The sequence below is a fragment of the Podarcis pityusensis genome (assembly GCF_964106645.2).
Source record: "Podarcis pityusensis genome assembly, chromosome: 2".
Taxonomy (NCBI): domain Eukaryota; kingdom Metazoa; phylum Chordata; class Lepidosauria; order Squamata; family Lacertidae; genus Podarcis; species Podarcis pityusensis.
Window position 1 is genome coordinate 115,168,797 of NC_138029.1, and position 15,824 is coordinate 115,184,620.

The following is a 15,824-nucleotide window of genomic DNA, read 5'->3' on the forward strand; positions in this document are numbered from 1 at the left end:
ATTAAGATGTGAATGAGAGAGTCCCTGCTTGGACTCCCTTCTGCCATGAACTGTGGGGGTGGGGCTGGCCTTAGACAAGCCACTGTCTCTCAGCCTCAGTCCCCCCGTCTGAAAAATGGGCATACTAAGTTCGACTTAACTTACAGGGTTGTTGCATGGGTTCTATGTAGATAATGTGTGTTAAATACTTTGAACTCTTGAAAGAAATGCAAATGTTTCAAGAACCATTGTTAAGAACTTGATGGACATCCCTGTCTCCAATGCAGAGCCATGGAGTCCCTGTTCATTACAGAGGGGATGCTGTTTCTGTCATGTGCCTAAAAAAGAGTCAGCTTCCCAGTTGACGTCCTTTCTCTTCTCTTTCCTCATCTGCCCCCACAGAAAATGTAACTTTGGATCCAGACACAGCACATCCCCACCTCATCCTGTCTGAGGATCGAATGAGTATGAGACAGGGAGAAGTGTGTCAAGACCTGCCAAACGACCCTGAGAGATTTGACACATGCCCCTATGTGATGGGATGTGAGGATTTCACAGCAGGCAGACATTTCTGGGAGGATACTGTGGGGAGCGAGGGGGAATGGGCCCTGGGGGTGGCCAGAGAGTCTGTGAAGAGGAAAAGCAAGTTCATCGCTGGTCCTACGGAAGGTATCTGGGGCATAGGCAAGTGGAAGGACCAATACAGGGTCTCCAGCCGCAATGGGCCCCCTGTTTCGATTCTGGGTGGGGAGCCCAAGCGGATCTGAGTGGCCCTGAACTGTGAAGGGGGACGGGTGTCCTTTTACGATGCAGATACAGCAACACTCCTCCACTCATTCTCGGCAGCCTCCTTCTCAGGAGAGACCCTCCAGCCCTTGTTTTACATGAGCAAGAAAGAGAACGTGATACTCTATTGACTGAGGATGTAGACAGACAAGCGTATATTCATGGCCATCATGACACATTCAGTCTCCTCTTCAGGACTGAGCTGACGGGCACTTAAGGAGAAATCACATTTGCAGAACTGTGATTGGCCATCCCTTGTGTCAATCATGATGCAACTCTCCCTTCTCAGGCCAGCTTGGCAAATGACACTGATGGATTGGGTCCCCTGTCAGTCCCCAAACTTGCCTCTCTCCCTTGGGAATCAGCTGCTTCTGTCGGTGCAGGAGGTGAAAAGGGGGAAAGAAGCAAGAAAATGATTTAGGAAACAACAGCACCCCCTTCCCACATTTCTGTTTCGATATAGTTATCTCTCCATCCTCCAACTCTGACTTAAAATTTCTAGAGACAATACCATCATCTTTTCTGAATACAATCAAAATTATGCAAAGGGCATCACTTAAAATCTTCCTCAGCCTCAATCCTGCTCTCAGATTCCTTTTCCTCCCCCAAAACCTCCACTAGACATGGAGATGGAAGTTCCAAAGCCCCCTTTTTGAGACTACTGAGGGAAGCTTATGTGGTAATTCAGCAAAATATCCATATCCAAAGAGACCTGTTTTGGAGTGGAGTACAGTCGGCCCAAAATTCATGCACAACTTACATGATCACAGCTTAGAACCCTTCGTCGAACCACAAATTAATAAATAGAAAGAGGGAGAGAGACCGTGAAGAACTGTTGGAAGGGTCTGTGTGAGTCTCCAGAGCCCAGAAAGCAATGGCAGGGGGGCTTTGGCAGGGGGGGAAAGAGTTTCTAAGTCCACCTTGCTTACCGGCCTCTACAAAGGTTGCATAAAGCTCTCAAGATCTCTGGCTTCAAACAAGTAGGGATGGTTGCTTGGGGAGCATTTTGGGGGGTCTTCTTGACTTGCACAATATTGCCTTTGCATTCTGACCCCAGAAACGTAACCCCCCCCCCACAGGTTTTGGGCCTCGATGTAACAAAATCCCCTCTGACAGTGAAGAGCCTCTGTCAGAAGTTCTGAGGAGAGGACAGTGACAACCTAGAATATTTTAGGGGGGGTTGGTAAATTCCCATGTATACAATTATTTTCTCCAAGGTGCTTTGTATCAAACAATCAGATACTTACCTGTATTTCTACAGAGCCCCTCCTCTTATCCTGTCATATAACAGGCCTGAAAGAATTTGGGGATATGTTTCCTGTGCTAACATGTTTGATTCTATTAAAGATTGTACTACTTGCTGCTGCTTTGTTGTTTCAACAGTATAATATCATTCCCCATGACATTTCCTCCAGGGATTTTAGGAGGGTGATAATCCTGTTTTCTCTTCAGAGTAACGCTGTGAGATAGAAGAGGCTGAGCTGAGAGACACATTAATGTTTATGGTCAAAACTGATTTGAACCCGGGCCTTGTCATCCCAAGTCCAATGCACTGTGCACTCAGAAATCTTAACAAGGTCCCTTCAGAGATATGCTTGAAAGCCCTTCCTGCACAGTTCCTCTCCATATGTTGTAGCTCCTCTTCAGACCTTTCTGTGTCGACCCTGAATGTCTGCAGGAGGAGTCAATCCAGTTTGAGTGAGTGGAAGATTTCAGGGGCTTCTCTGCATAAACTCATATTTCGCACCTCGCTCCATTTCTTGATCTCAGCATTCCCATTAAAAATGAAAGCAAATCGCCCAAGTCCTAGAACGCTGAAGGTTGCCACTCATAACCTGAGCATTTCTCATAGCAATATTAGAATGGTTCTATAGAATAAGAAAGGGGAAAGGTGTACTTTTGGGAAGTAAGCTGACCTCTCTTGCTACACCATGTTTATATCCAGGATAGTCCCCCCCCCCCCCACAAAAAAAACCCCACATTAAAATGCTGTAGAATATTAATCAGGCAATTGCCTGGTTGAAGAGGAGTGTTTTCGCCTGACACCTAAAAATATTTTCACATTTTTATTAGGAATGCCTATAAACCCCTGAAGAGTGCAATAATGCCATACTGGTAAACAACAAGTAAAAAAACAAGTAAAAAAAGAAATCGATCATAAAATACTGCCTGAGAAGAAACTCACAATTTTCAGAAAGAATGACAATAAAAGTTTTTCAATAAAAGTTCTCTTCCTCATAGGCAGATGGTAGATGGGATCAGTGGGGGAAAGCTAGGAGTTGTACAGCAGATTAAAAATCCACTAGCATCCATCCTATGTTATATGACTTCAGAAGCGACCTTTTCCCATCTTTTACACTACCATTCTTAACATTTTAAAAATACTGTACATATGAAAGAGGCTCTGAAGTCCAGCTACCTTCACACCTGCAGGTGGCAGAAGAAACCACGAGTCACCAGCTTCAATTTCCTGGAAAGGAAAACGCCCCCAGTTCTTGAATGGGCAAGAGAGAGAGAGAAATTTAACCCCCTCCCCACCACCCCATGGCTGCAACTGGGGGTCCCATCCATGAGGGCCTCTGCGAGGAAGACACTTGCGCCATCTGCCTGGAGTATTCAAGGGATTCAGAGATCATCCCTGATTGTGGGCACAACTTTTGCAGAGCCTGCCTGAGCCAGTTCTGGGGGGAGTGGGAAACTGGGGCCTCGTGTTCTGTCATCCTCAGACTTTCCACTTGATAAATGAGGACGATAAAAGTGTCTTAACATACAGGGTCCATGTAAGGATTCTGTGCAGATAATGTGCTTGAAGTGCTTTGAACACTTGAAAGAACAGGTGGTTTCAAGAATTATTACTGAGAACTTGTGGAGCATCCCGAACGCAGGGCATTGAGCGGGAATGAAATTTCTCTCATGGGTCTAAAGAAAAGTTCATCTCTGAGCTCCTGCTGTTTCTGTCCTCTTTCCTCATCTGCCCCCCAGAAAACGCAACTTTGGATCCTGCCTCATCCTGTCTGAGGATCAAGAGAGTGTGATAGATGCGGATCCAGATCTCCCCAACAATCCTGAGAGATTAGACACACATGTCCCCATGTGCTGGGGCAAGAGGGGTTCACAGTGGGCAGACATATCTGGGAGGTCATTGTAGGGAGTGAGAGGCATTGGGAGTAGGGGGTGCAGGAAGTCTCTGAGAAGGAAGGGCACGTTAGCTCCTTGTCCTGAGGATGGGATTTGGGAGGTGGGGAAATGGGAAGGAGAATAGGGCCCCTCCTTCCCTCCTGATGACCCTGCTCTGTCCTTGCGCGAAGAGCCCAAGAGGATCCGAGGGATCCTGAACTCTGAAGTGTCCTTCCACGATGCAGATCCAGCAGCCCTTCTCCATGCATTCCCAGCATCCACCTTCTCAGGAGAGACCCTCCAGCCCTTCTTTCTCTCCAGGGAGAAGCCCTATGTGCAGGACAGAGATGGGCCAGCCCTTGTGTCAGTCATAGTGCAACTCTCCCTTCTCAGACCAGCTTTCTACACAGCACTGATTGGCTTGCTCTTGGGTCAGTCAGGAGAGGAAGCCCACCTCTTGTCCCTCCCCCAGGCAGCTTTCCTAAAGGAGTCACTTGTTTGGTTCATGTCCTCTCTGAATAAAGTGACAAAGGGCTAGTAAAAGCCTTTGCCGATGACTTGGTATTAACAATAGAAGAGCCAATTACAAGCGTGAAAGAAGTATTAGAGGAGATAGAACAGTTTGGTCAGGTGGCAGGTTTCAAACTGAACAAAAAGAAAACTAAGATAATAGTTAAAAATATGAAACAGGATCTGGTGGAAGTGTTGCAGCAACAAATAGGTATAGAAGTTGTTAAAAGAGTTAAGTATTTGGGAATTTGGTTAACTTCCAAAAAATATTGATTTATTTCAAAATAATTATACACCGATGTGGAATAGTATTAAATCTAGAAATATGGGGAAGGATGAAGTTATCATTTTGGGGAAGGATTTCAGCTATTAAGATGAATGTGCTACCAAAGTGTTATTTTTGTTTCAGACAGTTCCAATAATCAAAGGGGCAGCGATTTTTAAAGATTGGCAAAAAACGATTTCAAGGTATATCTGGCAGGGGAAGAAGCCGAGAATACAGTTTAAGTTATTAATAGATGCTAAAGAAAGAGGATTGTGCTGGTCCAGGGGGGGAGGTTACTGTGGGGCGAGGTCCAGGACCTGAGTCGAGGGTCGGCAGACAGTCCTCCACAGGCAAAGCAGGGTCCACAGCAAGGAGCAGGGCAAGGACAGGAACTCTGGGGGAACAGGACTGGATGCTGGCCCAAACAGCTCTTCAACGACGTTGCTCCCGCAACCTGGGACCAGGCTGACTGGCCTTTATCTCCTCTGAGGCCAGGGGCGGTCCCGGCCCCCAGGAGACCCGCCTCTCCTGGCCTTAAGGCGAGCACTCCTCCTGGGAGAAACCAGTTCCCTTCACCTCTCTGCCCTGAGCCTCTGCAGTTCAGGAGAGGCTGAAGGGTTACTGGACCCAGGGGGAGACTCACCTGTAGGCACTGAGTCCTCAACCACCTCCGGAGCCAGAGTGGATTCACCTGGTGCCTCCTCCTGAGGATCCGGCACAGGTGCAGGCGCTTCAGAATCAAGGCCCTGCCCCAGTTCAGCTGGCCCTGGAGGCGGGGACTCCTGTGCAGGCTGGGATTCCTCCGGTTCAGCCTCTGAATCGGATTCCCAGGCCATCACACCATCCCCCCTCCCAGCCCCCCCCCCAATCGAGGGTCTGGACCTGGCTTGCTGGGGTACGCCGCATGGAAATCTCGGAGGCAGGCAGGCGCGTGGACGTTGGCTGCTGGTTCCCAGGAACGGTCCTCAGGTCCATACCCCTTCCAGTCTGTGAGATACTGCAGCTTTCCCCTGCGGTATCGGGAGTCCAGAATGCGTTCCACCTCGTACTCAGGCTCCCCCTGAACCAAAACTGGCTGCGGTTGTGAACGGTTCGGGTGGAACTCATCGGGCAGGGCCAGCGGACTCAGAAGGGACCTGTGGAATACCGGGTGAACCTTCAGGGTTGCAGGCAACTGTAGACAGAATGCCACAGGCGAGACCTGGTCCACGATGGGAAACGGGCCGGTGAAACAGGCCTCCAGCTTCCACGAAGGTCGAGAGGGGTGGAGGTGGCGAGTGGAGAGCCATACCAGGTCACTGAAGTGGAGTTCCGGCCCCACCTGGCGGTGGCGGTCGGCCTGGGCCTTGTACGCCTCCTTGGCCTGGCGCAGTTGCTCCATCAATAGCTGTTGCTGGGACTGGAGCTCTTGAAGCCACTCCGTCACCGCAGGGACCGCAAATGCTATCCTTAGATTATTCAGAAGGAAAGGAGCTGGCTTCCTCCCGATGGCCCTAACAGTTTTTCAGGCAAAATCTTTAGCCCAACTCCTATATGGCTCTCAAATTAGCCTCTCTGTCAACCTTAAGACCCTTGAAACAGTACAATCAAAATTCTTAAGATCATTATTTGCTACCCCAAAGTGTACCCCTAATGCAGTCTTAAGGCAAGAGGCAGGACTGCCCAGAGTGGAATTAAAAGTCTGGGAGCAAGCAATATCCCTCTGGCTGAAAATCCATTACAATCCTAAGGGACGGTTACCTTGCTTCCTGGCCGCAGTTCCCTATCCTCCTTGGCTTATGCAAATAACTAACAAGATCAAACAAATTGGCCTAAACCCTGAAAATCTTTTTATTGGAACTCTGAATAAGGCAAAAGCAATTATCACTCAGAGACCTTACGATGTCGAATTACAACAAGAAGGCGCCCTACTCCCAGAGACGTATAGATGTTTAAAAGCTTGCCCTAATTTTGCAGCTGCCCCTTACTTAACTAACATCACTAACGGAGCTTATAGATGGGCTTTCTCTAGAGCCCGCTTTGAGACAATGCCCTCAGCAGTGCTGTATGGCAAATTCACGTGGGTACCAATGCATGCGCGTCTCTGCTCCTGTATGTCTAATAAGGTAGAATCTGTCACACACATTCTTTTATTTTGCGAATTTTATAGTGAAGAACGAGCTCAACTTATTTTGCAGCTTTTATCAAAATTTATACCCCTACAACATTATTTGGAATCCTCCCCCGAAATTCTACGGAAATACCTCCTGGAAGATTCCTCAAGCGCAATATCATATGAGGTGGCCAAATTTTGCACTTTAGTAATTAGGAAGCGTAAATCTCTGTTGAATGGCACACTGCGAAGTTCCCTTGTGTAATCTTTTTCTTTTCTGATGTTGTTGTTGATTTCTTGTTGTTTGATCTTGTGTTTAGTGTTACTGGCTTTTGCCGCAATAAAACTCGAACTTGAGTGTGAAAATAGAAGGTTTATCTATTCTCTTTCACTATCTAGGAGCCGCACTTTCCTATGTAGATGACTCACAACTGATTTTTCTTATGCAATTGAAAGGGGATGGTAAACCCTTCTTGCTGGACTCTGGAAACTCTTGTGAGATCTTGGGGAAGCCTGGCGGGCACACAAATCGCTTTTAAGACCTTGTGTCAGTCATAGTGCAACTCTCCCTTCTCAGACCAGCTTTCTACACAGCACTGATTGGCTTGCTCTTGGGTCAGTCAGGAGAGGAAGCCCACCTCTTGTCCCTCCCCCAGGCAGCTTTCCTAAAGGAGTCACTTGTTTGGTTCATGTCCTCTCAGGGACCGCGGATGCCGGCAGCACATCCGGGAACAGCCGTGGATGATAAGCGTAACTGGCCTGGAACGGGGTCTGCTGGGTGGACGCGTTCACCGCGTTGTTGTAGGCGAACTCCGCCAATGCTAGGTGGTCGACCCAGTCATCCTGCTGGTAACTGCAGTAACACCGGAGGTACTGCTCCAGCACCACGTTTGCCCATTCCGTCTGGCCATCGGTCTGTGGGTGGTAGGCTGATGAGAGACAGACCTCTGTCCCGAGGGTCTGGTGCAATGCTCGCCAGAACCGGGATGTGAACTGAACGCCCCGGTCGGACACCACACGCTCAGGTAGGCCATGCAGGCGGAAGACATGCTGAAGGTACAGCTGAGCGGTTTCCTTAGCTGAGGGTACGGATGTGTGCATCATCTTAGTGAAATGGTTGGAGAAAACTAGGAGGCAGGTACAGCCACGAGACGGGGGTAAGTCCACTACAAAGTCCAGCGAAACCGTGTGCCAAGGACGTGGTGGGACTGGCAACGGCTGAAGTAGGCCGGGGGGGTCGCCCGGTAGGGCCCTTGGCCCGCTGGCAGACGTCACAACGAGCGACGTAGCGAGCCACGTCAGCCTTCAGGCGGGGCCACCAAAACTCGCTGCTTACCAGATGGGTGGTCCGATACCACCCAAAGTGTCCCGCTGCTGGGGCATCATGGGACATCCAGAGAACCTCAGCCCGCAGTGGCCCTGGCGGGATGTACAGGCGACCGTGGTGCAGCAGAAGGCCCTGATGCAAGACCAGCCCCGGATACTGGGGGCATGATCCTTTGGCCAGTTCCTGAAGTCGTTCCTGGGCCCAAGTGTCGACCCGCTGCTGTTCCCGCACCCGAGCCTGCAGTGGCTCAGCCTCCTGAGTGGCCAGGAACGCAGCCGGTGGTAGGATCGTGGTTGGTACTGCTTGCTGTACCGTGTCTGCGATGTCTTCAGGTTTCCGGGACAGGGCACCCGCCTTCTGGTTTTGGGAGCTAGGGATGTAGTGGATCCGGAACTGGAACCGGGAAAAGAACAACGCCCACCGGATCTGCCTTTGGTTCAGCTTGCGGGTGGTCTGGAGGTACTCCAGGTTCCGGTGGTCGGTTCTCACCTCCACCGGATGTCGTGCCCCCTCAAGATGGTGGCACCAGACCTCAAAGGCCACTTTGATGGCCAGTAGTTCCCGCTCCCACAGGGTATAGTTACGCTCCGCCGGAAGGAGCTGGCGGGAATAGAAGGCGCAGGGTAACAGTGGCGCATCAGGTCCACGCTGCTGGGACAAGACGGCACCGAGAGCCGTGCTGGAGGCGTCAGTCTCTACCACAAAAGGTCGAGAGGGATCAGGATGTTGCAAGATCGGCGCTCTCTGGAAACAGGCCTTCAACCCCTGAAACGCCTCTTCCGCCTCCTTGTCCCAGGAAAATGGTGTCTTGGGGCGCAGTAGCCGGGTCAACGGGGTGGTACGATGAGCATAATCTGCAATGAAGGTCCGGTAATAGTTGGCGAACCCCAGGAATTGCTGTAGGTCCTTGCGGTTCCGAGGTGCCGCCCACTCCCGAACCGCTGCCACCTTTCCGGGATCCATCTGCACCCCATCTGGAGAGAGTCGGTGACCCAGGAAGTCCACTGACCGCTGATGGAACTGACACTTGCTGAGCTTCGCATACAGGCGGTGCTTCCGCAAACGCTGCAGCATGGTCCGGACATGACCCTCGTGGCGAGCCGGGTCACGGGAGAAAACCAGAATGTCATCCAAGTACACCACCACGTACTTGTCTAGCAAGTCCTGGAACACGTGGTTGATGTACCGTTGGAACACCGCAGGCGCGTTGCACAATCCGAAGGGCATAACCAGGTATTTGAACTGCCCATACTGGGTCCCAAATGCAGTCTTCCACTCATCCCCGGCTCGGATCCGAATTAAATTGTAGGCCCCCCGGAGGTCTAGCTTGGTGAACACCTGCGCCCCTTGCACCCACTCCAGCAACTCCGAAATAAGGGGCAAGGGGTACCGGTCTGGGATGGTAATTTTGTTCAGGGCACGGTAATCATGGCAAAGGCGAAGCTCCCCACATTTCTTCTTAACGAAGAGCACTGGCACAGCGGTAGGCGAGGTAGAAGGCCGAATGAACCCACGCTCCAAGTTCTTGCGCAAGAAGTCCTGCAACGCTTCACGCTCTGGCTCCGTAAGAGAGTATAAGCTACTCACTGGCAGGGGCGCTCCGGGCTGGAGGTCTATTCTGCAGTCAAAAGACCGATGCGGCGGCAGCTGGTCTGCCCCCCTGTTCCTCGAACACGTCTTGGTAGTCCCGGTACTCAGTGGGGAGCGTTGATGCAGCCTCCTCAGTGGGCGCGGCTGCTAGCTTCTCGGACCGAGCATGGGGACATGGGTCTGGGAAATGCACAGTCCGATTGACCCAGTCAATCTGAACATTGTGAGCCTCCAGCCAGTCCATCCCGAGCACCAGGGGGAACTGGGGCATGGAGGCAATGTCCAAAGTTCGCACCTCCCGGTGCTGCTGGAGACACAAGACCAAGGGCTGGGTCTCCCGAGTGATGGCACCCGAACGCAAGAGCTGTCCATCAACTGCCTCCACCTGTACCGGTTCTAGCTTGTTCTGAAGTGGCACCTAATGATGCGCAGCAAAGGCAGCGTCCATATAGAAGCGGGTTGCCCCCGAATCTACCAGAGCGTGGGTAAGAATCCAGGGCCCACCTGGAGGGTAAAGACGCACCGGAACCATGAGATGTCGCAATTCCACTGGTGTGGGCCCCTCTTGCATGGTTTGGGACCCCAGGTTGCCAGGCCTTTCGGCTACCGAGGTTGGCGGTTTCCCTGCGGCTGGCATCTTCTCGGGACAGGACCGGGCGTAATGTCCACTCCCACCGCAGTACAGACACAGGTTCCCCTCCCGACGCCGCGTCTTCTCCGAGGGGGAGAGGCGAGGTCGTGCAGCCTCAAGCTGCGTTAGCTTGTCCGGCAACTCGGCTGTGGCCGTGGAGCTGCTGGGAACAACTGGAGCCAGGAGCCGGGAGTGCTGGCAGTCCCAGGCCTGGTGACGGTCCTCCAACCGATCGTCTATCTGTAGGCTCCGCTGAATGAGGGCGTCCAGCGTGGTGGGACGATCCATCGTGGCCAACTGATCCAGTATCTCGTCCGACAGTCCCTCAAGATACTGGTCCCGAAGTGCAGCGTCATTCCAAGACAAGTCCTGTGCCAACAGCCGAAACTCTGTGGCATAGGTGGTGGCTGTGGACTTGTCCTGTCTCTACCGACGAATCGCCCGATTGGCTTGGCTCTCCTTCAGAGGGTTGACGAACGCAGCCTCTAAGTGGTTACAAAACCCCACATAGTCTGTTAGCAAAGGAGAGTCTTGCCGAAGCAGTGGCAAAGCCCACTTGGCTGCCTGGTCCTTTAACAAACTGATCAAGAAGTGCACCTTGGTGCGGTCGTCAGGGAAGTTCCGGGCTCGCCCATGAATATACAACTTGGCCTGGGCGAGGAACATGGGAAAGCTGGCCAGGTCCCCATCAAATTTCTCTGGCAAGGCTACCGGGTACTTGCCTGGAGCTGGGGCGTCGGCCCCAGGAGCTGGTAGGGCGTCCAACCGCTGCTGAAGCGCCATAACCACATCGCTTAGCTGCTGAACGGTGTGGGTCAAGGCCTGGTTCTCCTGGGCTAGTGCCACCAGCGCAGCTTCCTGGTCAGCCATGGCCTCTGGCTCTTCCCGAACGCACCCCAATGAAGGGGGAGTGCGGGTGTGGCGGGAGCAAACTGTGCTGGTCCAGGGGGGGAGGTTACTGTGGGGCGAGGTCCAGGACCTGAGTCGAGGGTCGGCAGACAGTCCTCCACAGGCAAAGCAGGGTCCATAGCGAGGAGCAGGGCAAGGACAGGAACTCTGGGGGAACAGGACTGGATGCTGGCCCAAACAGCTCTTCAACGACGTTGCTCCCGCAACCTGGGACCGGGCTGACTGGCCTTTATCTTCTCTGAGGCCAGGGGCGGCCCCGGCCCCCAGGAGACCCGCCTCTCCTGGCCTTAAGGCGAGCACTCCTCCTGGGAGAAACCAGTTCCCTTCGCCTCTCTGCCCTGAGCCTCTGCAGTTCAGGAGAGGCTGAAGGGTTACTGGACCCAGGAGGAGACTCACCTGTAGGCACTGAGTCCTCAACCACCTCCAGAGCCAGAGGGGATTCACCTGGTGCCTGGTCCTGAGGATCCGGCACAGGTGCAGGCGCTTCAGAATCAAGGCCCTGCCCCAGTTCAGCCGGCCCTGGAGGCGGGGACTCCTGTGCAGGCTGGGATTCCTCCGGTTCAGCCTCTGAATCGGATTCCCAGGCCATCATAAGGATGCTTCGCCCTGCCAGATTTGAAAATGTACTATGAAGCATCCTGCCTCTGTTGGTTAAAGGAATGGATGTTATTAGAAAATACAGAACTGTTAGATTTGGAAGGCTACGATAATAGATTTGGAAGGCACGCATATTTATGGTATAATAAGACAAAATCCACAAATTTCAAAGATCTTTAATAGAAATATGGGATAGGTATAAAAACCTATTAGAACGTAAAACACCGCATTGGTTATCTCTATTAGAAACAATGAGTGTGAAAAAGGTCAATATGAGTGGGAGATGGATAACTTATGGGAAGTTAATACAAAAGGAGGGAAGTAAATGGAAAATGAAACCATATGAAGAAATTAAATAACATGTGAAGGATTGACTGCAGTACCGTCAGGTCAATTAAATGTTTAAACAGGATTATAAAGAAAAAGGATTTGATGAAAGTAGGTCAAAGTTCGAATTAGAGATATTTAGTACTGATTGTAAAATTTTGTCTAAAATGTATAAATTGCTGCTTGAATGGCATCTGAAGGATGAGGAGGTAAAGTCGGTTATGATTCATTGGGCTAAAGATTTTGGGTATAACATACAGCTGAATGATTGGGTAAAATTATGGAAAGAAAGTTTAAAATTTACTGCATGCAATGCCTTAAAAGAAAACGTGATGAAAATGATGTATAGATGGTATTTTACACCCATCAAGTTAGCAAAAATGTATAAAGTTAGTAACAAATGTTGGAAATGTAAAGAAAAAGAGGGAACATTTTATCACATGTGGTGGGAATGTAAAAAGGTGAAAAGCTTCTGGGAGATGATATATAATGAGATGAAAAAAATGTTGAAATATGCATTTATAAAGAAACCAGAAGCATTTTTATTGGGCATTGTAGGAAGTGATATAAATAGAAAGGAATGTAAACTGTTCTTATATGCAACAATGGCAGCAAGAATGTTATTGGCCCAAAAATGGAAGCAAGAAGAATTACCGACGAAAGAAGAATGGAGGATGTCATTAATGGACTATGCAGAATTGGATAAACTAACATGAAAGATCCAAAATCGGCAGGACCAGAAATTCACAGGAGACTGGAGTAAATTTATAGATTATTTGAAAAGTATTTGTGATGACCAGACTACGTTTGTAGGTTTGCAAGAAGTTTTGTGAGAAGTATTATTGGAATTATTGCAAAAATGGATAAGGGGGAGGAGGGTTAGTTAAGACAATTAAAGGTAATAAGAATTTAAGAAATGCATAAGAAGTGGTTAAAATGGTGGATCATCAGAGGTGCTGAGGGAAGTCCAAAAAAGATTGTATAAAGGATGAAGTTTTGTGGTATGTATTATAATATCAACAACCTCAGATATGCAGATGGCACAACCTTGATGGCAGAAAGTGAGGAGGAATTAAAGAACCTTTTAATGAGGGTGAAAGAGGAGAGCGCAAAATATGGTCTGAAGCTCAACATCAAAAAAACGAAGATCATGGCCACCGGTCCCATCACCTCCTGGCAAGTAGAAGGGGAAGAAATGGAGGCAGTGAGAGATTTTACTTTCTTGGGCTCCATGATCACTGCAGATGGTGACAGCAGTCACGAAATTAAAAGACGCCTGCTTCTTGGGAGAAGGGCAATGACAAACCTAGACAGCATCTTAAAAAGTAGAGACATCACCTTGCCAACAAAGGTCCGTATAGTAATAGCTATGGTTTTCCCAGTAGTGATGTATGGAAGTGAAAGCTGGACCACAAAGAAGGCTGATCGCTGAAGAATTGATGCTTTTGAATTCTGGTGCTGGAGGGGACTCTTGAGAGTCCCATGGACTGCAAGAAGATCAAACCTCTCCATTCTGAAGGAAATCAGCCCTGAGTGCTCACTGGAAGGACAGATCGTGAAGCTGAGGCTCCAATACTTTGGCCACCTCATGAGAAGAGAAGACTCCCTGGAAAAGACCCTGATGTTGGGAAAAATGGAGGGCACAAGGAGAAGGGGACGACAGAGGACGAGATGGTTGGATAGTGTTCTTGAAGCTACCAGCATGAGTTTGACCAAACTGCGGGAGGCAGTGGAAGACAGGAGTGCCTGGCGTGCTCTGGTCCATGCAGTCACGAAGAGACGGACACGACTAAACGACTACACAACAAATTATAATTTATATGTTAAAATTAATAAAAATTATTATTTAAAAAAAGTGACAAAGGGCTGCATTCCTCTCATGGCAACAGGAGAACGGGGCCTTCTCTGCAGTGGCTCCGTGTCTGTGGAATGCTCTCCCCAGCAGGGAAGTTTGCCTGGCGCCTTCATTATACACCTTTAGGCACCAGGAAAAACGTTCCTTTTTAATCAGGCCTTTGGGTAATCTGCTTGACATCCTATACCCTTTTAAAATGTTATTGGGTTGTTGTTTTTATTCTGATTATATATGTTGTGATTTTTTCTGTGAACTGCCCTGAGACCTCCAGGTATAGGGCAGTATATAAATTCAATGAAGAAGCAGCAGCAGCAGCAGCAGAAGATGTCAATGGAGCAAGGCAGGGGAGGGGGCGACAATTCTTTTTTTTTTTTTTTTTTAAATGATATTTATTAAGATTTTCAAAAATACAGAAAGTAAGAATTAAAATACATTCAAAACCTTATTTTCATACATCCACTTTCTGGGACTCCCCCCTTCCCCCACCCCTACCATATTCCTCTTTCATATTGTTGGCTCCACAAGCTCTCAGTTCTAATTAAAACTTAATTTGTTTAGACCATTATTCGAATTTAAAATTTATACACTCCTCATCAATACCCTTAATAAAAAGACAAAAATTTCTCTCCCAGGGCCCACCCCATTTTCATTCCACAATTTCCCTTTTTTTTAATAATAAAGACACCCCACACAATAGAAATATCAGAAATAAGAAATAAAAAGTATAATAGATGAAAAAGAGCCAGTTCAAAAAAAAAAAAGAAGTTAACAAGCCTTTGGATTTTAGTTCTCCCCCCCCTGTCCCCGGTTTAGTTTCCCCCTGACCACCAAACCATGTTATCCGCCTGGAATTCTTAAAGTCCATAAATCACCTATTTCCCCCAACTCCTTGCTGGCTTTTTTTTTTTCTTTTTATAATTATTTTTTAAAACACTTAACTTCAGATCTTTAATAAAGCTCCCCCCATTGTTCTTTCCAAATTGTAGTCCAGTTTCCTCTTGTTCCGCTGCTGAAACGTTCTAATTCAGAAGCTTAGTAACTCTGCAGGGATTATTGTTATTCAGGAACAAAAACTTGCGTTCAGTCCCTTCCTTTCTTCAATAGAAAATTCTATTGTCTCCTTTAGCTGAACACCCTGTAGACAAAATATTATTTCCGTTTTGCAGCTTTCCCAGAAGATAACCAGTCCTGTAAAATTCCAGTGGTATTTTTCCACTTACGACCATCTTTGTAATGTCCCGAAACTCCTCTAGGGGGATTGTTGTAACTTTGTTTTCTCTAGTCCAAAAGTCCGATTGTTATCCATGTTTTCGCCATTTTGTATCCAAGTTTTAACAAGTTGTAGCAAATTGTAACAAATTTAGCCAGCAAAGTTCTCATAATAAAATCCTCTCTGCTTTCCGACTTTGACAGCTACTTTGACAGCTGTCAAAATCTCCGACTCTTTTCACCAGGCTCTCTCTTCAATCACCCCGGTTCCCAGGGGGGGGGGGTTACGTTTCTTCTCCCTCAATTCTTCCTCCAGCACAGTTCTTATAGTTCCCCATCGTGGAATTCTTAGTTTTTATCAGCAATACAAATCTTTTTGGACCTTGGTTTCCCCGTCCTTGTTTTGGAAGGTTTACAGTAGGGGGGGGGACTGACTTCCTTTTTGGATCCCCCCCCCGCTCGTGTCCAATTCGGAAAAAAAAATTCTTTTTTTTCCTCCTTTTAAACCCGGTTTCCAAATTACTCACGGGTTGTTGTTAAGAAGTCCGAATTTTCAATGGAAGAAGTCAGCGCTCTCCACCGGATGGCATGCGGCTGCGCTCGGCAGGGATAGCAGAGGACTCAAAGCAC

The 15,824-nt window shown here is 48.8% G+C and overlaps 1 long non-coding RNA gene across 1 annotated transcript in view; it reads right to left on the minus strand.

Moving 5' to 3' along the window:
• Window positions 1-15,824, minus strand: part of LOC308470238 — a 118,596-nt gene that overhangs the window by 67,035 nt on the left and 35,737 nt on the right. The window contains exon 2 of the long non-coding RNA XR_013982291.1: window positions 1,211-1,685. This is a non-coding gene — a long non-coding RNA (uncharacterized lncRNA). The remainder of the gene's footprint in view (window positions 1-1,210; window positions 1,686-15,824) is intronic.